Source organism: Bos indicus x Bos taurus, chromosome 9, assembly GCF_003369695.1.
Source record: "Bos indicus x Bos taurus breed Angus x Brahman F1 hybrid chromosome 9, Bos_hybrid_MaternalHap_v2.0, whole genome shotgun sequence".
Lineage (NCBI taxonomy): Eukaryota > Metazoa > Chordata > Mammalia > Artiodactyla > Bovidae > Bos > Bos indicus x Bos taurus.
The window spans coordinates 1,887,214-1,912,864 of record NC_040084.1 but is presented as its reverse complement, the minus strand read 5'-3'; positions in this window follow the sequence as shown (position 1 = coordinate 1,912,864).

Here is a 25,651-nt window from a genome sequence, read left to right as displayed (position 1 = left end):
CATGTCCATTGAATCAGTGATGCCATCCTGCCATATCATCCTCTGCTGTCCCATCTCTTTCTACCATCAATCTTTTCCAGTATCAGAGTGTTTTCCAATGAGTTGACTCTTTGCATCAGGCCAAGGTACTGGAGTTTTAGCATCAGTACCAAGAAATATAGGGTTGATTTCTTTTAGGATTGAGTGGTTTGATTTCCTTGCTGTCCAAGGGACTCTCAAGAGTCTTCTCCAGCACTACAGTTTGAAAGCATCAATTCTTTGGTGCTAAGCCTTCTTTATAGTCCACTTCTCATATCCATACATGACTATTGGGAAAACCATAGCTTTGACTATATGGGTCTTTGTCAGCAAAGTGATATCTCTGCTCCTTAATATGCTGCCTAGGTTTGTCATGGGAGAAGGCAATGGCACCCCACTCCAGTACTCTTGCCTGGAAAATCTCATGGATGGAGGAGCCTGGTAGGCTATAGTCCATGGGGTCGCTAAGAGTCGGACACGACTGAGCGACCTCACTTTCACTTTTCACTTTCATGCATTGGAGAAGGAAATGGCAACCCACTCCAGTGTTCTTGCCTGGAGAATCCCAGGGATGAGGGAGCCTGGTGGGCTGCCGTCTATGGGGTCGCAGAGTCGGATACAACTTAGCAGCAGCAGCAGGTTAGTCATAGCTTTCCTTCCAAGAAGCAAGCATCTTTTAATTTCATGGCTGCAGTTACCATCATAGTGATTTTGAAGCCCAAGAAAATAAAATCTCTCACTGTTTTCCCTTTTCTCCAACTACTTGCCATGAAGTGTTAGGACCAGAGGACATGGTTTTTGAAATGTTGAGTTTTAAGCCAGTGTTTTTTACTCCCCTCTTTGACCCTCGTCACAAAGTTCTCTGTTTATTCTTTGCTTTCTGCCATTAAGTGGTATCATCTGAATATCTGAGGTTATTGGTATTTCTCCTGGCAATCTTGAACCCACTTTGTGGTTCATGCAGCCCAGAACTTCCCAAGATGTGCTCTGTATTAAGTTAATAAGCAAGGTGACAATATACAGCCTTGATATATTCCTTTCCCAATTTCAACCATTAATCCTGAATTAACTGAAGTTGAATGGTTCTATGAAGACCTAAAAGTCCTTTATAAATGATACACCAAAAAAATGTCCTTCTTATCACAGGGAGTTGGAATATAAAATAGGAAGTCAAGAGAATCCTGGAGTATCAGGCACATTTGGCTTTGGAGTACAAAATGAAGCAGGCAAAGGCTAATAGTGTTGTGTCAAGAGAACACACTGGTCATAGCAAACACCACTGCCCCCCCCTTCACTCTTTTTTTAACAACATAAGAGATAATTCTAAACATAGACATCACTAGATGGTCAATATAAAGATCAGGTTGACTTTTAATATATTTATTTATTTATTTTTTTTTTTAGTTTTAATATAATCCTTGCAGCCAAAGATGGAGAAGCTCTATGCAGTAGTGCAAAACAAACCTGGAAATGACTGTTGCTCAGACAATGAGCTCCTTATTGAAAAAATTCAGGCTTAAGTTGAAGAAAGTAGGGAAATTCACTAGGCCATTCAGGTATGACCTAAATAAAATCCCTTATGATTATATAACTCTACCTGCAACTCAATCAGTTCAGTTGCTCAGTCATGTCCGACTCTTTGCGACCCCATGGACTGCAGCACACCAGACTTCCTAGTCCATCACCAACTCCCAGAGCTTGCTGAAACTCATGTCCATTGCATCAGTGATGCCATCTAACCATCTCATCCTCTGTCGTTCCCTTCTCCTCCCACTTTCAATCTTTCCCAGCATCAGGGTCTTTTCCAATGAGTCAGTTCTTCATATCAGATGGCCGAGGTACTGGAGTTTCAGCTTCAGTATCCGTCCTTCCAGTGAATATTCAGGGCTGATTTCCTTTAAGACTTACTGGTTGGATCTCCTTGCAGTCCAAGAGACTCTCAAGAATCTTCTCCAACACCACAGTTCAAAAGCATCAATTATATATATTTCCTCCCACTCCAACTATTTGTGCTCAATGTTGTCTGACCCTTTACAACCCCATCGACTATAGCCCACCAGGCTCCTCTGTCCATGGGATTTTCCTGGCAAGAATATCTCAAGTAGGTACCATTTCTTCCTCCCAGGCATCTTCTTGGTTCTGGGATTGAATTCGTGTCTTTTGTGCCTCCAGCACTGGCAGGCAAATTGTTTACCACTGTGCCACCTAAGAAGCCATATGTGTATGTGTTTCTGGGTATTTCAATTCGATTCTTAATAATAATACTCATAGCAAAGAAAATATCTTAATAATAATATAATATAGCACTGAAACATGTATAATATCATGTATGAAATGAGTCGCCAGTCCAGGTTCGATGCACGGTACTGGATGCTTGAGGCTGATGCACTGGGACGACCCAGAGGGAGGGGAGGGGAGGGAGGAGGGAGGAGGGTTCAGGATGGGGAACATGGGTATACCTGTGGCAGATTCATTTCGATATTTGGCAAAACTAATACAATATTGTAAAGTTTAAAAAGAAAATTAAAAAAAAGAAAAAAATAATATAATAATCCAATTCTTAATAATAGTAAAGAAAATAGCATATATAGAGATAATTTATACACAGTCCTATGGCATGCTATGTAGTCCTATAATTGTGCTAGGTATTTAATATAAATTGTTGCAATTATTTTTAGGGAGGCTATACAAATTGATACTGGAAAATATATTTGGAGGACTTATGAAAAGCTACCACTACCAGTCATTCACATGGTTGAATCTCAAAAACATTGTTTTGAATAAAAGCATATGCTGCAAAAACACATATTCTGATAACTGTCTGTGTTGCTAAAGCTTGCTAAAGATCACTCACTGATATTAGGTAACCATTCTCTCCTGGAGACTGAGAGAAAAGAATACTAACTCTATGGCTGCATCAAAGGGATGGCTATCAGGTCCTTGGAAAAATACATTTCTGATTCATAAAATTGGCAAAGACTACAATAAAGTTCCAATCTCTATTGGGCAGAGAATGAATTTACAGTTACAGCTTGATGCTGTGAAAAAAGAGAGGGTAGAGACTGGAATAGTGAAGAAGACTGTTAAAATATAATTAAGCTGAGGGAACAATAAAGATCAGATAGTTCAGTTCAGTCACTCAGTCCTGTCCGACTCTTTGTGACCCCATGAGTCGCAGCATGCCAGGCTTCAATGTCCATCACCAACTCCCGAAATTCAATCAGAATCACGTCCATTGAATCAGTGATGCCATTCCAGCCATCTTATCCTCTGTCGTCCCATTTTCCTCCTGCCCCTAATCCCTCCCAGCATCAGAGTCTTTTCCAATGAATCAACCCTTCGCATGAGATGGGCAAAGTACTGGAGTTTCAGCTTTCCAATCATTCCTTCCAAAGAAATGCCAGGGCTGATCTCCTTCAGAATGGACTTGTTGGATCTCCTTGCAGTCCAAGGGACTCTCAAGAATCTTCTCCAATACTACAGTTCAAAAGCATCAATTCTTTGGCGCTCAGCCTTCTTCACAGTCCAACTCTCACATCCATACATGACCACAGGAAAAAACCATAGCCTTGACTAGACGGACCTTTGTTGGCAAAGTAATATCTCTGCTTTTGAATATGCTATCTAGGTTGGTCATAACTTTCCTTGCAAGGAGTAAGCGTCTTAATTTCATGGCTGCAGTCACCATCTGCAGTGATTTTGGAGCCCGCCAAAAATAAAGTCTGACACTTTCCACTGTTTCCCCATCTATTTCTGTTTCTTATCTCTAAGAAAATTAGAGATACCAAGGGAATATTTCATGCAAAGATGGGCTGGATAAAGGATAGAAATGGTATGGACCTAAAAGAAGCAGACGATATTAAGAAGAGGTGGCAAGAATACACAGAAGAACTGTACAAAAAAGATCTTCACGACCCAGATAAACGATGGTGTGATCACTCACCTAGAGCCAGACATCCTAGTATGTGAAGTCAAGTGGACCTTAGAAAGCATCACTACGAACAAAGCTAGTGGAGGTGATGAAATTCCAGTTGAGCTATTTCAAATCCTGAAAGATGATGCTGTGAAAGTACTGCACTCAATATGCCAGCAAATTTGGAAAACTCAGCAGTGGCCACAGGACTGGAAAAGGTCAGTTTTGATTCCAATCCCAAAGAAAGACATGCCAAAGAATGCTCAAACTACCACACAATTGCACTCATCTCACACGGTAGTAAAGTAATGCTCAAAATTCTCCAAGCCAGGCTTCAGCAATACATCAACTGTGAACTTCCAGATGTTCAAGCCAGTTTTAGAAAAGGCAGAGGAAACAGAGATCAAATTGCCAACACCTGCTGGATCATGGAAAAAGCAAGAGAGTTCCAGAAAACCATCTATTTCTGCTTTATTGACTATGCCAAAGCCTTTGACTGTTTGGATCACAATAAACTGTGGAAAATTCTGAAAGAGATGGGAATACCAGACCACCTGACCTGCCTCTTGAGAAACCTATATGCAGGTCAGGAAGCAAAAGGTAGAACTGCACGTGGAACAACAGACTGGTTCCAAATAGGAAAAGGAGTTCCTCAAGGCTGTATATTGTCACCCTGCTTATTTTACTTATATGCAGAGTACATCATGAGAAACGCTGGGCTGGAAGAAGTGCAAGCTGGAATCAAGATTGCTGGGAGAAATATCAATAACCTCAGATATGCAGATGACACCACCCTTATGGCAGAAAGTGAAGAGGAACTAACAAGCCTCCTGATGAAAGTGAAAGAGGAGAGTGAAAAAGTTGCCTTAAAGCTCAACATTCAGAAAAAGAAGATCACGGCATTCCGTCCCATCACTTCCTGGGAAATAGATGGGGAAACAATAGAAACAATAAAGATATCTAGGTCAAAATCAGGAAAATAAGTTAAAAAAAAAAAGAATTCAGCACAGGAAACGGAAATCACTCTAGGTTTTTAAGTAAAACGGGCCTTAATAACTGAGAGTAAGATGCTGCAAATTTGTTAGAAGGACAGACTATAGGAATAACTTTGAGAACCACAGATGTGACCTTCTAGGAGAGGCTACCTCAATGGTAACCAGGAAAGTGAGAAGCTTAAAAGCTACAGGTGAACGACTGAGTTCAGGAAACCCTTACACTACTGGAGGGAAAGCTGGGTACAGGAGCTGCCAGCATGATCATCCCAGCTGCCTTTCCCTGAAGCTTGTAATGCAACACCCAAATGCAGTCTTTCTGCCATTCCTGCCAGCCCTGATTTTTCATACATTCAGTATCTCCATCGTGAAACCTGCTGCAGAAAAGCCCACATGTCTATGACCTTCTCCACCAGATAAGACTGCTAAAACCCCCCAGAATTGGCCTCCACTATGTTCTCCAGATTTCAGGTATATTTATATTGGTAGGAAAATGTAAATTCACAACCTCAGTTTCAAGGGAGTTTAGATATTACAGTTGATAATTTCCTCACCTCTACAGAAACTGCAATAAACAAGAATGGATGTTGAGTGCTAATCATACCTATTGTGGATAAACAGTGTCACCTGCCATATCAGTAAGTTTAGAATGTTGCAGTCATCAAGTCAGCAGCCTCTGCAATCACCCCTAACTGTGCACCTTGAGGGGACTCAGGATGGAGAAAAGAGGATACAGGATAACTATCTAGAAAACTAGATAGTTTAGTTAAGATGCATATCAAAGTATGATTTCAGTGAGACCAAACTGTTGCGTCTACCCATACATACAAAAGTGCTAAATTCATTAACATCAGTGTCTGTTTTTTTCCCTAATTAACAATAATCTTTTGTGTTCTGACTATCATGATTTTGTTGAAAAATCCCTGTATATCCTCACTCCTTCCTTAAGCCTTTGGAATAGTCCTTCAAAGATATCTGAAAGGCTGCCTCCAGGACATAAGTTTTAAGAAGCCCACCAAATAAAACAAGATATACAGTCTTTAGGTTTGCAATTTTTTCAGTCAATCCTATAAAAAAATAAATACATAAGATAAATGCACTTATACTTGTGTGGGCCAAGTACTGGTAAGAAATGGGAACAGAATAGGGGAATATAAAACAGCAAATGAAAATTCAGCAGGTAAGATTTAAAAAATAAAAGTTTACAAAGATTCAGAAAACATCTTATGAGTCCAATGTACATTTGTTGTCCATTTGTAATAATATAACCAAATAATAAAAAATACTGTTTGGTGATTAAAATTAATAAGCCAAAAGTTTTCATTAGGAATTCAGAAAAAGTGACCAATTCATTATGGTGTTAAACTTGTACTATTTTGATATCTGACATATGTTAAAAAATAAATAAATAAATGATTACAGAATGAATGCTATCAAACAAGGCAGGTATTAAATAAGATTTTATATATCAAATTGTAATAAAAGTAAAAAAATAAATTAAACTAATTTTTAACATAATGAACAACATACTTCATTATTATTATATTGAAGTATGTTAAATACTTCGATATACACAATTAGAAACACTGACCAATTTTAGCACTACCATTCTCTGTTACAAAATAGAAGTTATAATAGTTTATTAATGAAAAGAAAAGTCACTATTTAAAATATTTGTATATTTTACTTTCATTTTATTTTCCCTCTCAGCACCAAGTGATTTTCATCTAATCCAGGGAAAATAAAATAAAACTAAACTAAATCTTTGGAGAAGGAAATGGCAACCCACTCAAGTGTTCTTGCTTGGAGAATCCCAGGGACGGGGAAGCCTTGTGGGCTGCCGTCTATGGGGTTGCACAGAGTCAGACACGACTGAAGCGACTTAGTAGCAAACTAAACCTAAACCTAAAGCAATTTTGTCTTACTGTTAATATATTATATAGAAATTGAATAACATAAATTGTTTATCTTCTTTTTTCTGACTTTAGAATATGTAGAAGAATTTATTTTTTATATCTAAATCTTCATGAAAATATAATACTATACACTTTTTATTTCATATTAAAGATTATTTCAATTTTCATGGATCTTAATTAAAAGGGAAGATCTATATATATATATATATATATATATATATATATATTTCTAAATATAAAAATCATGTTCATGAATTGATAATCATGAGTATTGGTGTCAGATAGTACATGTATTTGTTTCTTAGATTTCTTACCTCAAGGACAATACAGCATTTTGGCTTCAGGATGAATAATGCTATTTTAAGAGCAAAATGAGTGTGTGTAGTTTATATTGCTACCTATATAAACATAATTGCACCCCTCCTAAGTATAAAAACCGTCTGGGAACAGTGACCATCCCACAGATTTAGAACAACTCCAGGAGAAGTGCTCACATTTGTAATACAGAGATTTTTCCTTTTACTGTCAATTTACTCATAATGGGAAAACTGTCGTTTCACTGAGTGCTAAAGATTCTTAAATAACACTATAAACGGGACTATTTAGGCTACAACATAAGTGCATTTTATTTTGTAAAATAATCTGAATGCTTGCATTGATACTTCAATGGAATAGACCTGACTAGTAATTGGATTTACTGCCTACACAGAGGATGAGGTCTGTGATCAGAATCTTCTTGTACCTGGACAAAGACCTCAGGCAGAGTGGATGAGATCTGAAATCCAACCTTTGCTACACTGGTCAGGCACCACCACTTCTTAGCCTGTAGGGAACGGTATAGCTAGCTCACTTGTCTTTCTACAGAGAGGGAGAGGACCTCATGCTAACTATGGCCCTTTATTGACAAGAATCACAAATCAAATGTATTTTACCAAGATGTGCTGAATACAACATCTCAGATGGTGTTTTCTGGAATAAAACTAAATACTATTGTCTTCTAGCATACTTATATATAGTTTAAGTTTTAGTTTTGTTTTTCAGATTTGTGTGGTGAGGAAAAGGACATTTAATTTTTCAAACTCTGTTCTGTTTAGAATGTTGCAAGAATCATACAGCTGTTTGGACTAAAAAGAAAACAGAAGGGAGAAAAGAGTCAAAATTACAAACTTTGAGGTACATGGAGTAGCCACCCAAGATTACAATTGCTAAACAGTTAACAGTTGTTAAATGAAGACAAGAGAATTCTGATAATTGGCCACATGATGTAAACTTAAGGAAGATTTCCACAACTGATGAAAAGTGACAATAATTCATTCTACTTAACTAAATTAATGATAAAAGTAAATACCTAGCGAAGGTAGGTTTTCATCCAGAAATGTGTAATGTAAGAATAATGGTGTGATTTAACTGGTCAGAATGGCCTTCATCAAAGTCTACAAACAGTAACTGCTGGAGAGGGTGTGGAGAAAAGGGAATGCTCTTATACTGTTAGTGGGAATGTAAATTGATACAGCCACTGTGGAAGATGGTATGGGGATTCCTTGAAAAATTAGGAATAAAACCACCATATGACCCAGCAATCCCACTCCTAGGTATATACCTTGAGGAAACCAAAATTTTCACATGTGTCCCACTGTCATTGCTACATTATTTACAATAGCTAGAATATGGAAAAAACCTAGATGTCCACCTACAGATGAATGGATAAAGAAGTTATGGTACATATTCACAATGGAATATTATGCAGTCATAGAAAGGAACACATTTGAGTCAGTTCTGATGAGGTAAATGAACCTAGCACCTATTATAAAGTGTTAAATGAGTCAGAAAGAGAAAGATAAATATTGTATTCCAATGTACGTATATAGAATCTAGAAAAATGATACTGAAGAATTTATTTACAGGGCAACAATGAGAAACAGAAATAGAGAACAGACTTATTGACATGGGGAGAGTGGAGAAGAGGTTGAGAAATATGGAAAGAGTAACATGGAAACTTACATTACCATATGTAAAACAGACAGCCAATGGTAATTTGCTGTATGGCTCAGGAAATTCAAACAGGGGCTCTGCATCAACCTAGAGGGGTGGGATGGAAAGGGAGATGGGAGGGAGGTTCAAAAGGGAGTGAGTATACGTAAGAGATCAGATCAGATCAGTTGCTCAGTCATGTCCGACTCTTTGCAACCCCAGGAATCGCAGCACGCCAGGCCTCCCTGTCCATCACCAACTCCCAGAATTCACTGAGACTCATGTCCATCGAGTCAGTGATGCCATCCAGCCATCTCATCCTCTGTCATCCCCTTCTCCTCCTGCCCCCAATCCCTCCCAGCATCAGAGTCTTTTCCAATGAGTCAACTCTTCACATGAGATGGCCAAAGTACTGGAGTTTCAGCTTTAGTATCATTCCCTCCAAAGAAATCCCAGGGCTGATCTCCTTCAGAATGGACTGGTTGGATCTCCTTGCAGTCAAAGGGACTCTCAAGAGTCTTCTCTAACACCACATTTCAAAAGCATCAATTCTTCAGCGCTCAGCCTTCGTCACAGTCCAACTCTCACATCCATACATGACCACAGGAAAAACCATAGCCTTGACTAGACGAACCTTTGTTGGCAAAGTAATGTCTCTGCTTTTGAACATGCTATCTTGGTTGGTCATAACTTTCCTTCCAAGGAGTAAGCGTCTTTTAATTTCATGGCTGCAGTCACCATCTGTAGTGATTTTGGAGCCCAGAAAAATAAAGTCTGACACGGTTTCCACTGTTTCTCCATCTATTTCCAAAGAAGTGATGGGACCGGATGCCATGATCTTTGTTTTCTGAATGTTGAGCTTTAAGCCAACTTTTTCACTCTCCACTTTCACTTTCATCAAGAGGCTTTTGAGTTCCTCTTCACTTTCTACCATAAGTGTGGTGTCATCTGCATATCTGAGGTTATTGATATTTCTCCCAGCAATCTTGATTCCAGCTTGTGTTTCTTCCAGTCCAGCGTTTCTCATGATGTACTCTGCATATAAGTTAAATAAACAGGGTGACAATATACAGTCTTGACGAACTTTGTTTTCCTATTTGGAACAAGTCTGTTGTTCCATGTCCACTTCTAACTGTTGCTGCCTGACCTGCATACAAATTTCTCAAGAGGCAGATCAGGTGTTCTGGTATTCCCATCTCTTTCAGAATTTTCCACAGTTTATTGTGATCCACACAGTCAAAGGCTTTGGCATAGTCAATAAAGCAGAAATAGATGGTTTTCTGGAACTCTCTTGCTTTTTTCATGATCCAGTGGATGTTGGCAATTTGATCTCTGGTTCCTCGGCCTTTTCTAAAACCAGCTTGAACATCTGGAAGTTCACCGTTCACATATTGCTGAAGCCTGGCTTGGAGAATTTTGAGCATTACTTTACTAGCTTGTGAGATGAGTACAACTGTGCGGTAGTTTGAGCATTATTTGGCATTGCCTTTCTTTGGGATTGGAATCAAAACTGATTTTTTCCAGTCCTGTGGCCACTGCTGAGTTTTCCAAATTTGCTGGCATATTGAGTGCAGCACTTTTACAGCATCATCTTTCAAGATTTGGAATAGCTCAACTGGAATTCCATCATCTCCACTAGCTTTGTTTGTAGTGATGCTTTCTAAGGCCCACTTGACTTCACATTCCAGGATGTCTGGCTCTAGGTGAGTGATCACACCATCGTGATTATCTGGGTCATGAAGATCTTTTTTGTATAGTTCTTCTGTGTATTCTTGCCATCTCTTCTTAATATCTTCTGCTTCTGTTAGGTCCATACCATTTCTGTCCTTTATAGAGCTCATCTTTGCATGAAATGTTCCTTTGGTATCTATGATTTTCTTGAAGAGATCTCTAGTCTTTCCCATTCTGTTGTTTTCCTCTATTTCTTTGCATTCATTGCTGAGGAAGGCTTTCTTATCTCTTCTTGCTATTCTTTGGAACTCTGCATTCAGATGTTTATATCTTTCCTTTTCTCCTTTGCTTTTCACTTCTTTTCTTTTCACAGCTATTTGTAAGGCCCCCCCAGACAGCCATTTGGCTTTTTTGCATTTCTTTTCCATGGAGATGGTCTTGATCCCTTTCTCCTGTACAATGTCACGACCGTCATTCCATAGTTCATCAGGCACTCTATCTATCAGATCTAGGCCCTTAAATCTATTTCTCACTTCCACTGTATAATCATAAGGGATTTGATTTAGGTCATACCTGAATGCTCTAGTGGTTTTCCCCACTTTCTTCAAATTAAATGAATTTGGCAATAAGGAGTTCATGATCTGAGCCACAGTCAACTCCTGGTCTTGTTTTTGCTGACTGTATAGAGCTTCTCCATCTTTGGCTGCAAAGAATATAATCAATCTGATTTTGGTGTTGACCATCTGGTAATGTCCATGTATAGAGTCTTCTCTTGTGTTGTTGGAAGAGGGTGTTTGTTATGATCAGTGCATTTTCTTGGCAAAACTCTATCAGTCTTTGCCCTGCTTCATTCCGTATTCCAAGACCAAATTTGCCTGTTACTCCAGGTGTTTCTTGACTTCCTACTTTTGCATTCCAGTCCCCTATAATGAAAAGAACATCTTTTTTGGGTGTTAGTTCTCAAAGGTCTTGTAGGTCTTCATAGAACCGTTCAACTTCAGCTTCTTCAGTGTTACTGGTTGAGGCATAGACTTGGATTACTGTGATATTGAATGGTTTGCCTTGCAAACGGACAGAGATCATTCTGTCGTTTTTGAGATTGCATCCAAGTACTGCATTTCGGACTCTTGTTGACTGTGATGGCCACTCCATTTCTTCTGAGTGATTCCTGCTGACAATAGTAGATATAATGGTCATCTGAGTTAAATTCACCCATTCCAGTCCATTTCAGTTTGCTGATTCCTGGAATGTCGACATTCACTCTTGCCATCTCTTGTTTGGCCACTTCCAATTTGCCTTGATTCATGGACCTGACATTCCAAGTTCCTATGCAATATTGATCTTTACAGCATCGGACCTTGCTTCTATCACCAGTCACATCCACAGCTGGATATTCTTTTTGCTTTGACTCCATCCCTTCATTCTTTCTGGAGTTATTTCTCCACTGATCTCCAATAGCATATTGGGCACCTACTGACCTGGGAGTTTTTCTTTCAGTATCCTATCATTTTGCCTTTTCATACTGTTCATGGGGTTCTCAAGGCAAGAATACTGAAGTGGTTTGCCATTCCCTTCTTCAGTGGACCACATTCTGTCAGATCTCTCCACCATGACCCGCCCGTCTTGGGTTGCCCCATGGGCATGGCTTAGTTTTATTGAGTTAGACAAGGCTGTGGTCTTAGTGTGATTAGATTGAGTAGTTTTCTGTGAGTATGGTTTCAGTGTGTTTGCCCTCTGATATCCTCTTGCAACACCTACCATCTTACTTGGGTTTCTCTTACCTTGGGCGTGGAGTATATCTTCACAGCTGTTCCAGCAAAGCGCAGCCATTGCTCCTTACCTTGGATGAGGGGTATCTCAGCTATTGCTAATTCATGTTGAAGTTTGACAGAAAACAACAAACACAATTCTGTAAAGCAATTATCCTTCAAAAAAAAAAAAAAAAGGAATAATGGTGTGATTTAGACCAGAGCATAAGAAAGAATTATTACTTTTTCATATGGCAGTGTAAGGTCTATGTTACAATCTCTCCATACCTCTCACTCTCTCCCCGTGTCCATAAGTCTATTCTCTGTCTATTTCTTCACTGTTACCTTGCCAATACATTTATTGGTACCATCTTTATAGATTCCATAATATGCATTAACATGTGATATTCATCTTTCTCTTTCTGATTTACTTCACTGTGTATAAAAGGTTCTAGTCTCACTACCTCATTAGAACTGACTCAAATGTGTTCCGTTTTATGGTTGAGTAATATTCCATTTTGTTTATGTACTGCAACTCACACTCAAACAACAAAATTATGAAAAGAAATTGTCCTTCAAATAAAAAAAAATGAATTTAAAAAAATAAAGAAAGAATTATCAATGTTATTTAAAGCTGGCTTCCTCCACAGATAAGAGAGATGAGTGGGCCAGTAGAAACCAAATAAATCAGGTTTTAAGTTGCCTTATGAGTTTTTGGAGAAGGCAAATTGCTATTAACTACTCAGAAAAGTAGTTATTTCCTCAGTTTTTGGTTATGGAAGCTGTTTAGAGGATAATCAGACATACCAGGATAGACATTTTTCCTGAAGAAATCCCCCAGTGGTTAAAATTGCTAACATCCAGATTAAACTGTCACACCTTGAATGATCTTATTGGTGAAGGTTCCTTTTTTTTGGGCAGGGGAAATGTCATTTTTTTTTTTAATGTTCATAAGAGCTTTTAGCATGATATTAATCCTTTACATTTTTATTTTTATTTATTTTTTTCTTCATTTTTTTGTTTTTTCTTTTTTTTCTTTTTTTTATTCATACTTTTTTTATTCAATTTTAATTAAAAAAATTATACATGTATTTATTTTTTAAAAATTTTATTATTATTATTATTTTACTTTACAATATTGTATTGGTTTTGCCATACATCAACATGCATCCACCACGGGTGTACACATTTTCCCCAAAGTATGCAGTACAGTACTAAGCTATAGGTACAAAGTCATCCAGCAGAGCTCTGCAATTTATTCATCTTGCATAACTGAAACTTTATGGTAACTTGCTATTTAGTGTGGGTTCTTCTTTGGGGAACATAACGCACGTGGGTACAATGGGATTATCCAGAGATTCTGAACTCCACCTCCTCTTTGGGAAGATGAGATGAAAACATACCTTCTCCTCAAGCTTATTATGAAAACTGAATAAGTTAGTCCATGTGAAATAACAGGGTGACATTCTCTAATATTATTATTGTTACTATAGTTAGTATTTCTCCTGGGAGCCAGCATGGGAGTCCCCACCCATAAGAAGGTTATGTGGGAGAGTTCTGGTGGGCAAGGCGAGCCAGAACTCGAGGGGTGCCCCTCTGGGCCTGCCTGAGCATCTACCCCAAAATCAGAGTCTGCCTACTTTACTGCTTTGTGCTCTCACCTACACCTCTGACTTTATGGGGGGCTGTCCCCAACCACCATCTCCCTCTCTGAAAAAGAGTTAACTTACAGCTCCAGTTAATAAAGTTCCTGGGTGTGACAAGAGTGTTTTAGTTCATTAACCCCTTAGATGGCTCTCTAACTAGCCTGACAGTTTTACCCGGACTCCTACAGTTATGCATATGATTTTTTTTTTTTAATTTTGTTTTAGTTTTAAACTTTACAAAATTGTATTAGTTTTGCCAAATATCAAAATGAATCCGCCACAGGTATACATGTGTTCCCCATCTTGAACCCTCCTCCCTCCCCATACCATCCCTCTGGGTCGTCTCAGTGCACCAGCCCCAAGAATCCAGTATCGTGCCTCAAACCTGGACTGGCAACTCATTTCATACATGATATTATACGTGTTTCAATGCCATTCTCCCAAATCTTCCCACCCTCTCCCTCTCCAACAGAGTCCATAAGACTGTTCTATACATCAGTGTCTCTTTTGCTGTCTCGTACACAGGGTTATTGTTACCATCTTTCTAAATTCCATATATATGCGTTAGTATACTGTATTGGTGTTTTTCTTTCTGGCTTATGACTGTTTACAGTCTCCCAGCCAGCGAGAGGCATTAATATATTCAAATAGTATAAAGCCTCTCAGAGAGTTAGAAATTGTCAGAATAGAACTAGTAGAAAATTTCATTGTTGAGCCAATGTTTGCTGCATCCCCTGTATTGTATCCTTGGAAGTGTATTAATTAATATAGTTGGTATGTAGAAAAAATAAGTAGTGGCCTTGGTGTTAACAACTTTAGACCCTTAAGGTAATAAATTCTTTCCTTTGTTGTAAACCCACTGCACCTCTGCCCTGTAAGAATGCAGCTTTATCTAACACCTTCAGAGGATGGCACCAAACTTTAAAATAATTACTCTTAGAGAAAATAAGTCTTATGGTTGACAAACCTTTTTCAGAGTCATAAAATGTTAACAGGCCTTCTGGCCAGAAGATGATGTAAATCACCTAACCCATTTGCATATGATAAATTTACAGAAAAGAAAGCCTGGTCTCAATAAGGATCAAAGATTGCTGACTCTGCATGATTTCCCACACTCTATTATCCTCTATGTGCAATTTAGGGCATAAAAACCCCTGTTGAAAATAAAACTATGGGCCTTGCTCACTGAAGCTTGGTCTCCCCGTGTCATTCTTTCTTGTTTCCTTTTCCTCGTTTTCTCTTCTGTTCTTCCTTTATGCCAAAATAATTGGAGTGCAGGGGTCCTCTGTGACCACTTATTTGCCTGGGCTTCTAAGACCCACTCGAGAAGATGCCTAAGGTGGGGCGCCTTCCACTATTCGAGAGGGCGCCTGCGGCCTCCATGGTCAGAGCAAGTTTGGTGTCACGAACTTTATTGATTTCCCGGGTAAACCAGTTATTATTGAGCATCTAATAAATCTCTGCTTTGCTATTCTAAATCGCTGACACCGTCATCCCGAGGGAATCCCTGTATCCAACTGGGGCTGGACCCTGGTAATTTCCCAAACACATATATGCCTAAGGTCTCCAGCAGTTAGCCTTCATAATCTAAAATTAATAATACAAGGGAAAGAAGAACTCAGCAATAGGTAGAATTTACAAGGATAAAATGATGAAAAAATAAGAATGATATAAAAAAAACCTGAAGCTGGGAAATATTCCCTTGGTATCTCTAATTTTCTCTAAGAGAGTTCTAGTCTTTCCCATTCTATTGTTTTGCTCTATTTCTTTGCGTTGATAACTGAGGAAGGCTGTCTTTATCTCTTCTTGCTATTCTTGGGAACTCTGCATTCAAATGGGTATATCTTTCCTTTTCTCCTTTTAGTTTCACTTCTCTTCTTTTCTCAGCTATTTGTAAGGCCTCCTCAGACAAGCATTTTGCCTTTTGCATTTCTTTTTCTTGGAGATGGTCTTGATCACTACCTCCTGTACAATGTCACAATCTTCTGTCCATAGTTCTTCAGACACTTTGTCTATCAGATCTAATCCCTTGAATCTATTTGCCACTTTCACTGTTTAATCATAAGGAATTTGATTTATGTCATACCTGAATGATCTAGTGGTTTTCCCTACTTTCTTCAATTTCAGTCTGAATTTGGCAATAAGGAGTTCATGATCTGAGCCACTGTCAGCTTCTGGTTTTGTTTTTGCTGACTGTTTAGTGCTTATCCATCTTTGGCTGCAAAGAATAAAGTCAATCTGATTTTGGTATTGACCATCTGGTGATCTTTAGTATCTTTCAGAGCACAAAATATAAAACGTATGTTTTAACTTTGGTTATCATTGTTGAGTTTTTGTTTTCTTTTTTTTTTAGAGTTCTCATAATATTAATCATAATAGTGTTAAGTTCCTAGCCTGATGATTGAAAAATTTATACCCTATCTGAATCTGTACTTGCTAGTTTCTCTGTCTGTTCACATTTTGTTGTTTTTCAGTATGCCTTGTATCCCTTTAGTTATAACCACACATGATATGCTGGATAAAAATTGCAGAAAAAGAGGTGTTTAGTATGAGACTTTATTTTTGTCTAACTAGGAATGAGGCCATGTTTACTATTTGCTCTAGCTATGGGTGCCAGAGACTAAAAGATCTCCTGATTTCCTTGTTTTTTTCTCCCCTGTAATCAATGGGTTTCCTTAAAGACCTTTTAAATGAATATGAGCCATGCCAATCTTTCCATTGTAGTCCTTGTTACTATAAGGGAGCCCTACTAAAGAGGGTGAAATGCGAGAGGCAAGGTCTCAGTCCTTCAGGAAGCCTGTGCCTCACCTCTGAGCTATGACATTCACATGTGCTTCTCTGTCTCTACCTCTCTTAGATGTGACAAGGAAGCTCCAGGAGGCTGGAGTTGGGTATATTGATTAACACTCTGGCCAAATAATTCCCCTTGAGTTCAAGTCTTGCTAAGGAGAAAAGAATGCTCTGGGTGTACTTCAGAATGGCTATTCAGGTGGAGCTCAGGGGGTAAAACTTAATGAAAATATGGGTGATTCCTTAATATCTTCCCCTCTACCCTAGAATGTTTAATTCTTAAGCTTATCCACACTGAACCCCCAGTATTTTGTCAATTACATTTCATTTTTGTGCCCTAGTACTGGTTCCAGCAGTGGTTTCTGCTCCTGAATATCTCTTCTACTATGATTCTGTTTCTGCATTTGTCTATCAGATTTTGATTCTGTCTGCCTTATCTGTCAAAATTTGTTTGTCAAATTATGGAGGAAGCAGTTTGCCCTGTGATCTTAGATTTGTATTACAAATCTAAGAAAAGCTGTTGTTTTTGGTTTATCCAGATTTTTATGTTTATGAAGAGGGAAGTGATGACCTTTAAACTTCTTATATGTGTTTATTCGCTCAGTTGTATTCCAACTCTTTGCAACCCCATGGACTTTTTGTGACCCACTAGCTGTGCCGGGATTCCGTGCATGGGATTCTCCAGGGAAAAATATAGTAGCAGATAGCCATTCTCATCTTTAGGGTGGAGCCCAAGTTGGCTAGGGCAGCTGGTCGACCCCGCCTCCAGGGCCCACAGATCTTCCCCACCCAGGGATCAAACCCTTGTTTCCTGAAATGTAGGATAATTCTTTACCACCTGAGCCACCAGGGAAGCCCAAGCTTCTTACATGCTGGACGAGAAACCAGAAGAAGTCTTGTGATTATTTTAAGAGTGAAAGGAAAAATGAATATATTTAATAAGGAAATAGGTGATTTTTCCTTAATTTATGGAATTCAATGTGTCTTTAAGCAAACTGATTTCCTTATTCTAATTAGACTTCTCATGTTTCTCACCTCGAATGATTGTTCTTTTTTCAGAGTTGCTTGAGATATTCATGGAATTGTTTAAAAGATGTCAAATTATCTGGCATTCAGATTCTTCACTACCATGTAGAAAAAAATAATTATAAATTACCTTCTACACAGAAGTATAACAGCTGATATAATAGCATATATAATCTGTTATATATAACAAATTATTGGGAATATACAGGCATTGAATTTTTGATTATAACTTGAAACAGCAATATTGAATACAGAATCATTCAGCATCTTACTGAAATAATTTATAGCAATTATCTTCACAGTAAGTCTGTTTATGGTAACCTCAATTTCCCTCTAAAATCAGTTTTCAAATAGACCTTCAGAAAAAAATGTTATTTTTTTATAACTTTTCTATCTAACCTATTTCCAAAACTCTATTTACATTATCATATAAAAATGCTAACTCAGCTGCACGCTTATGAGGTTAGAGTAAATTAATATCACTGCATTTACTGTTAATATTACTACAATTAATTACTGGTAATAAAGAGTAACTTGAGAAGTGAACATTTTCTGTTATTTTTATTTCTGAGAATTAATTTTTGGCATATAATATTAAAGACATAAACTCTCAATTTTCTTAATGTTTAGAGCTGTGACCATCTCTAAGTTAATAATTAGTGTTAATTATTATTTTCAATGGGAGAAGGCAATGGCAACCCACTCCAGTACTCTTGCCTGGAAAATCCCATGGACAGAAGAGCCTGGTAGGCTGCAGTCCATGGGGTTGCTAAGAGTCAGACACAACTGAGCGACTTCACTTTCACTTTCACTTTCCACTTTCATGCATTGGAGAAGGAAATGGCAACCCACTCCAGTGGTCTTGCCTGGAGAATCCCATGGACGGAGAAGCCTGGCAGGCTGCAGTCCGTGGGGTTGCACAGAGTTGGACACAAAACTTAACAAGAGGAAGTCCTCTATATCTTGTAAATATAGTTTATAATGGGCAAATATAGTTCAATATTTTCAGAATCAAGCTATTGAAAACAGCAACTTTTCTTGTACTTTATATAACAGATCTATAGTGCAGTCATTATATACAACCTAAATGTCTTTTAAAAAGTTTTTTTTATTAGTAAATGTCATGTTGTAAAATTGTGACTGTCCCCTGAGCTACATAGATATCATGAGTAATCAGATCAGATCAGATCAGTCGCTCAGTCGTGTCTGACTCTTTGCCACCCCATGAATCGCAGCACGCCAGGCCTCCCTGTCCATCACCAACTCCCAGAGTTCACTGAGACTCACGTCCATCGAGTCAGTGATGCCATCCAGCCATCTCATCCTCTGTCGTCCCCTTCTCCTCCTGCCCCCAATCCCTCCCAGCATCAGAGTCTTTTCCAATGAGTCAACTCTTCACATGAGATGGCCAAAGTACTGGAGTTTCAGCTTTAGTATCATTCCTTCCAAAGAAATCCCAGGGCTGATCTCCTTCAGAATGGACTGGTTGGATCTCCTTGCAGTCCAAGGGACTCTCAAGAGTCTTCTCCAACACCACAGTTCAAAAGCATCAATTCTTCGGTGCTTAGCCTTCTTCATAGTCCAACTCTCACATCCATACATGACCACAGGAAAAACCATAGCCTTGACTAGACGAACCTTTGTTGGCAAAGTAATGTCTCTGCTTTTGAACATGCTATCTAGGTTGGTCATAACTTTCCTTCTAAGGAGTAAGTGTCTTTTAATTTCATGGCTGCAGTCACCATCTGTAGTGATTTTGGAGCCCAGAAAAATAAAGTCTGACACTGTTTCCACTGTTTCCCCATCTATTTCCCATGAAGTGAAGGGACCAGATGCCATGATCTTCGTTTTCTGAATGTTGAGCTTTAAGCCAACTTTTTCACTCTCCACTTTCACTTTCATCAAGAGGCTTTCGAGTTCCTCTTCACTTTCTGCCATAAGGGTGGTGTCATCTGCATATCTGAGGTTATTGATATCTTTCCCGGCAATCTTGACTCCAGCTTGTGCTTCCTCCAGTCCAGTGTTTCTCATGATGTACTCTGCATATCATGAGTAATAGTTGTCCACTTTTCTTCTTTATGTGTATATTTCTTGTATAAACAGAGTTCATAGAGTAACGTTCATATTTGATAGAAATTTAAAATATTCTTGGTGTTGTATTTTGCCTCAATGGAAAATTGACTTAATATTCTAGACTTCAGTTAAATAGAAACTTGGGCTGAGTTCTCTGAGCTGAGGCTTGGAGAACTTCAGTCTCCATATCTATAGCATGAAGGTACAGTGAGCTAACTGCTGAATCATATCCAAGATGACATTGTTAATACTTTGGAAAGGTGGGGACAGAATGTTAAATGACCACATTTATAGGTTGCTGTTCTTTCCTCTGAAACTTACCTTTTATTCATTTATTATTAAGGCAATCATAACTATGTCATATTGTTAGGGGTAGGGGCAAAATATATTTAAATTACTTTCCAAAAATAAAAGCATAGGCCAGATTACAAAGCCCATTTCATAGCCTTCCCTACCATTGTCATCCCAAATGAGAGGGGTGCATTTGTCATAATTGATGAGCAACATTATCAACCAAGGTTTATAATTTACATAATGATTCACCTTCAGTGTTGCATTTTATGGGTTTTGACAAACAAATAATAAAATGCATCTACCATTATAGTTTCATATAGAGTATTTTCACTGCTCTAAAATTCTCTGTGATCCAATGATTTATTTGCATCCCCTTCTCCTTTAACTCCTGGAAATCATTGAATTTTTTTTTTTTTATTGTCTTAAAAAAAAAAAAAAGTTTAGTCTCTTCAAATTCACTTAGTAATACACATTTAAATATCTCCTATGTCTTTTCAAGGTTTGAAAGCTCATTTCTTTTTAGTGCTACATATTCCATAGCCTGGTGTACCACAGTTTACCATTCATCTGATGAAGGACATCTTGATTTCTTGCAAGTTTTAGCAATTATGAGTAAAACTGTTACAAAGATTTATATGCAGGTTTAAGTGCATTCTTAAATTTCCTATTAATTTGTGTAAACACCAGAGAATGGAGAATTACTGGGCTGCATGGTATTAGCAAAATGTATAGTTATATATGAAACTGTTAACTGTCTTTCAAAGTATAGTACCATTTTGAATTTTCATAAGCAATTAGATAGTATTTTATAATTTGTTACTGTATCAACTGCCAGAACTGGAATCCGTCAAATCCATTTTTTGTGTGGCTAAATGTGTAATGTATGATCCTACTCTCCCTTCCCCTCCCTTTCCCTTTTCTTCTCATCATTCTAGCTTGCTTCTCTCCCAATAAACTCCATGTGGACAAGAACCATACACATCTAGTTTATATCTATTTTCCAGGTTGATTCCATGTAATAGATTCTTTTTTTTTTTTTAATTTAATATATTCCTTACAAATTTAAGAACCCATCCTGAACCCTCCTCCCTCCTCCCTCCCCATACCATCCCTCTGGGTCATCCCAGTGCACCAGCCCCAAGCATCCAGCATCGTGCATTGAACCTGGACTGGCATCTCGTTTCATACATGACATTTCACATGTTTCAATGCCATTCTCCCAAATCTTCCCACCCTCTCCCTCTCCCACAGAGTCCATAAGCCTGTTCTTAAACAAGTATTTATTTTATCAAATAAACAAGAACATGGATAAGACTGTAAATATCTAGGGTTTAATTAATCATGCAATAAATTTATAATATAGAGGCTTTTGGGTACAGTGCCATACACAATAAAAGATATCATGAATTTCTTTCTGAAATAGTGGTTAAAGTGATTTAAAATATCTCTTGAGCCACAACTTATCATGAAAAGTAGTTATTATTTGTGAAGCATTAACTATTTGCCAGGCTAAGTGTTTTAGATGCATTATTTCATTTAATGTTTAATACAAACTTGTATCACAAGAATTATAGTTGTTCTTACTGTGCAAATGAGGAAATAGATTCAGGAAGTTTGAAACACTTATCCAGAGGTGGAAAATGTTAGAATTACATCTGTTCACTAAATATAAATCCTATACTCATAAACACTTGATCAGAGAGATTTTATTCTGCATTCAAATCTAGGTCTGATTTTTTCACTCAAGCTTTGCTCAAATCTCTGTCAAAAACAATCTACACTAAAAAAGGACTTGACTCATTCCTACAAAAATTATCTTATATGTTTACACCAAAATTTCTTATTTCATATGATTCTTATGTTCCAACAAATGGAACTGTGCATTTCACATCTGCCAGTTGATTCTATAAATAATTAAATGCAGGCTAGGCAGCAAGAGGAAATTTGATAACACACATCTACTGCATTTCTTTGATGACAAAACCAATTTCTATTTCTTTGCTTTTTCTGGCATTGCCACTGAGAAGCAGCAGCGTTTTAGTGCATCCCTTGGGGCCTGGGAATCTTTTTTTATTCGTATTCAATGCACCTGGTTTAACATTTTTTTTCCTTAATTAAAAATAAATGAAACTAAGAAACGTGTGGCTCTACAGGGAAAAATAAGACCTGTTGCTTATCCCTCTCCATGTGGTGCAGGGGCTCTGAGGTTCAACCCATTATGTTTGTTGAATTTGACTTATTTTAGGTGTTAGACAATATCCTTGTATCACAGTGCTGATTTGTTTTGTCTTACTTTGTGTAGCTGTTTTCATGTCATTTGCACTTGCATTTCCAAGTAAACTGAGGCTTCTATGTAATGGCTCAGAACTTGAAGATCAACTTCAAAACATTAACTGTATTCTAACTGTATGCCCAATCAACTTCAATCCAAACAAAAAGCTAATGTGTCTTGTCAAAGTATGTTAGAGAAAATAGATAAATGTGGTAGTGTTAAGAAGGTATCTTGTTTAATGTTTTAACATGAAGATTTCACCCTTGTGTTTTAAAGGTAAAGTGTAAAATTATCAGTGTTTCAAGGAATCATTGATGCTTGTCATGGACAGAACTGTGGCTATTTTGGTAGGTGTAAAGTGGCAACACAGTTGGAGAAAGAGAAAAATAAATAATATGTATTAGCTAATGAGTTTTGATAGAGTTATATATACATGATGCCATAGATATGAAAGAAAAATACAGAGCCCCCAACTTGATTTGGTTACATTGGCTCAAGAAGTATAGGATAGGGAACATGTGTACACCCGTGGCAGATTCATGTCAATGTATGGCAAAACCAATACAATATTGTAAAGTAATTAGCCTCCAATTAAAATAAATAAATTTATATTAAAAAAAGAAGTTTTCCAATAAGAAAAAAAGCCTGAATGACAAAGGTGACTGCAAGTTGCCCTCGGAGGATAGGTAGGAAAGTTTGCAAGTTGTTTACAAACAATGTACACAGATGTGAGGGTGTATTATTTAAAAAAAAAATATTACACATATTGTAGCACTTCTTTAAAACTTGATTAACAGAATTACTTGGAAATGTAATTTAAGATGAAATTAAATGAAAATGAAAATAAAAAGCATTCCTAATAATGAAAAGTAAAGAAAGAACAACAACAACAAAAAGAATAGGAACAGCTATAACACAGGTTGCTGCTGCTGCTGCTGCTACTGCTAAGTCGCTTCAGTCGTGTCCGACTCTGTGCGACCCGAGATGACAGCCCATAAGACTCCACCGTCCCTGGGATTCTCCAGGCAAGAACACTGGAGTGGGTTACCATTTCCTTCTCCAAGAAGTAAATGGCCTAAGGTGTAAGTAAATAAGGATTATAAGAATTCAGAGAATTAAGACATCATTTCTATTGAAGGAATTAGGAAATGAATCATGAAATGATCATCTTTTCTCATGAACAAGAGTTGAACACTCTGTGACTAAGGAAAAATAATCTAAATTGCATAGGCATATAGTGGTAAGAAAACTTTCTACTTGCCAGCTTTCAAATGACCATTGGGAAATCCTAAGTGTTCACACTGGGTGAACCTACAGTATTTGCTAGTTTCATCTATTTCTCCTAGAAATATGGGTTAGCCCAGGGAATTTAATTTCTGAGATATTTTGGTGGTTCTTTCACTTATACATACTTAGGTATGTGAATCAGATATCAGATTCTAGGACTGATGATTCATAGACAGTGGCCTCTGAGAAATATTTAACTTGCTTGATTTAAATGTGGGAAGGATTTGAAAACCACAATTTAGAGGATTCTATTGGTATTAAGAAGGGGACTCCCTGGTTGTTCAATGGGAAAGAATCTGGCTGCCATTGCAGGAGACATGGTTTCTCTTCCTGAGTCAGGAAGATCCTCTGAAGAACGAAATGGCAACAAATTCTAGTGTTCTTGCCTGGGAAATCCCAGGGACAGAGGAGCCTGGAAGGCTACAGTCCATGGGGTTGCAAAAGAATTGAACATGACTTAGTATTCGGAGAAGGCAGTGGCACCCCACTCCAGTACTCTTGTCTGGAGAATCCCATGGATGGAGGAGCCTGGTAGGCTGCAGGCCATGGAGTCGTGAAGAGTCGGACACGACTGAGCGACTTCACTTTCACTTTTACTTAGAAACTACAACATTGGCATTAAGACTTTAGAGATTCCATTGTATCAGTCACACTGATTATTTGCACCTGTAGCAATTACGATAGTTATTAAATGATTCTGATATTGAGGCTGAAAAAGTAGATTTTCCATACTGCTGTGGTAAATTAAATCAAACATAAACTATTTAAATTTAAATACAATGCTATATCTAAGGTGAACTTTGCCACAGTTAAGTCTATAACTTTAAAATTCAAACTACTTCATTTTTGAAGTTCAGTATTTATAAGTTAATGTGTAAGAAGGTCACCAGCACATCTTGATTGCAATCACAGAGATGAAGAACAGTTTCATGTACCTGAGTTCACTTATTGTGGAAAGTTGAAATATACTATTCACTTAAAATTTGTAGGTACTTTATTAACATGGGGTCTTCCCAAGGGACACTAGTTGTAAAGAATCTGCCTGCCACGGAAGGAGACCCAAGAGATGCAAGTTGCGTCCCAGGGTTGAGAATATCCTCTGGAGTGGGAAATGGCAACTCACTCCAGTGTTCTTGCCTGAAAGTTCCATGGACAGAGCAGCCTGGCAGGCCACAGCCCACAGGTCACAAAGAGTAGGACACAACTGAGTTGACATACACTATTTATGTGCATCTTCTATCAAAATGTAATGTGTTCATTGCTATATGGACTGTTATAGTTCTAAAAATTGATCTAAACTTTTTTCTTTCTTATGCAAAAAGAGTAGAAACGTATTCAGAGAAAATGTATTCCAAAGGAAGTTTAATCCAAACTTTATATAACTCAAAGAAATTTTAAAAAATTGTTTTTACGTACAAGTACATTTTCAAGTACAGAAAAAAATGTCTATTTCATTATAAACATATTAGAAATATATTATTTATGTACCTTGCTCTGAGTAATTCGTATGCATAATTAACTTTCAAATGTGTAATTTCTAAAATGGTTCTTTCATTTAGTAATTAAAAAGTGAGTTTTAAATTATGAATCCATTGTACCATGAAGGTTTTTCAGTCACCTGTGACCTTGGTGGAAACCAAGTGATATGAAGATCTTGTCCTGAGACTCTAGTTCAGCATTTATAATCAATTTGTGTTGATTAGATCAAATAGTCTTTGTCTCCAATTCATTAGAACTGTTATTCTCATCTTCCAATCCAACATGAAGCAGCCTTACTTAGCCCAAGACAACAATCTCCATGAGAGCATAACCTATAAGAGTTTTTGGAAGAGAACATGTTGGTCATACCAAACACCTTCGCCCAGCAATGGAAAAGGAACATAAAAGCAGGAAGTCAAGATACCTGTAGTAACAGGCAAGTTTGGCTTTGGAGTACAAAATGAGGCAGGTCAAAGGCTAACAGAGTTTTGCAGTGAATGCACTATTCATAGAAAGCACCCTCTTCCAACAACACAAGAGACAACAGACGGACAT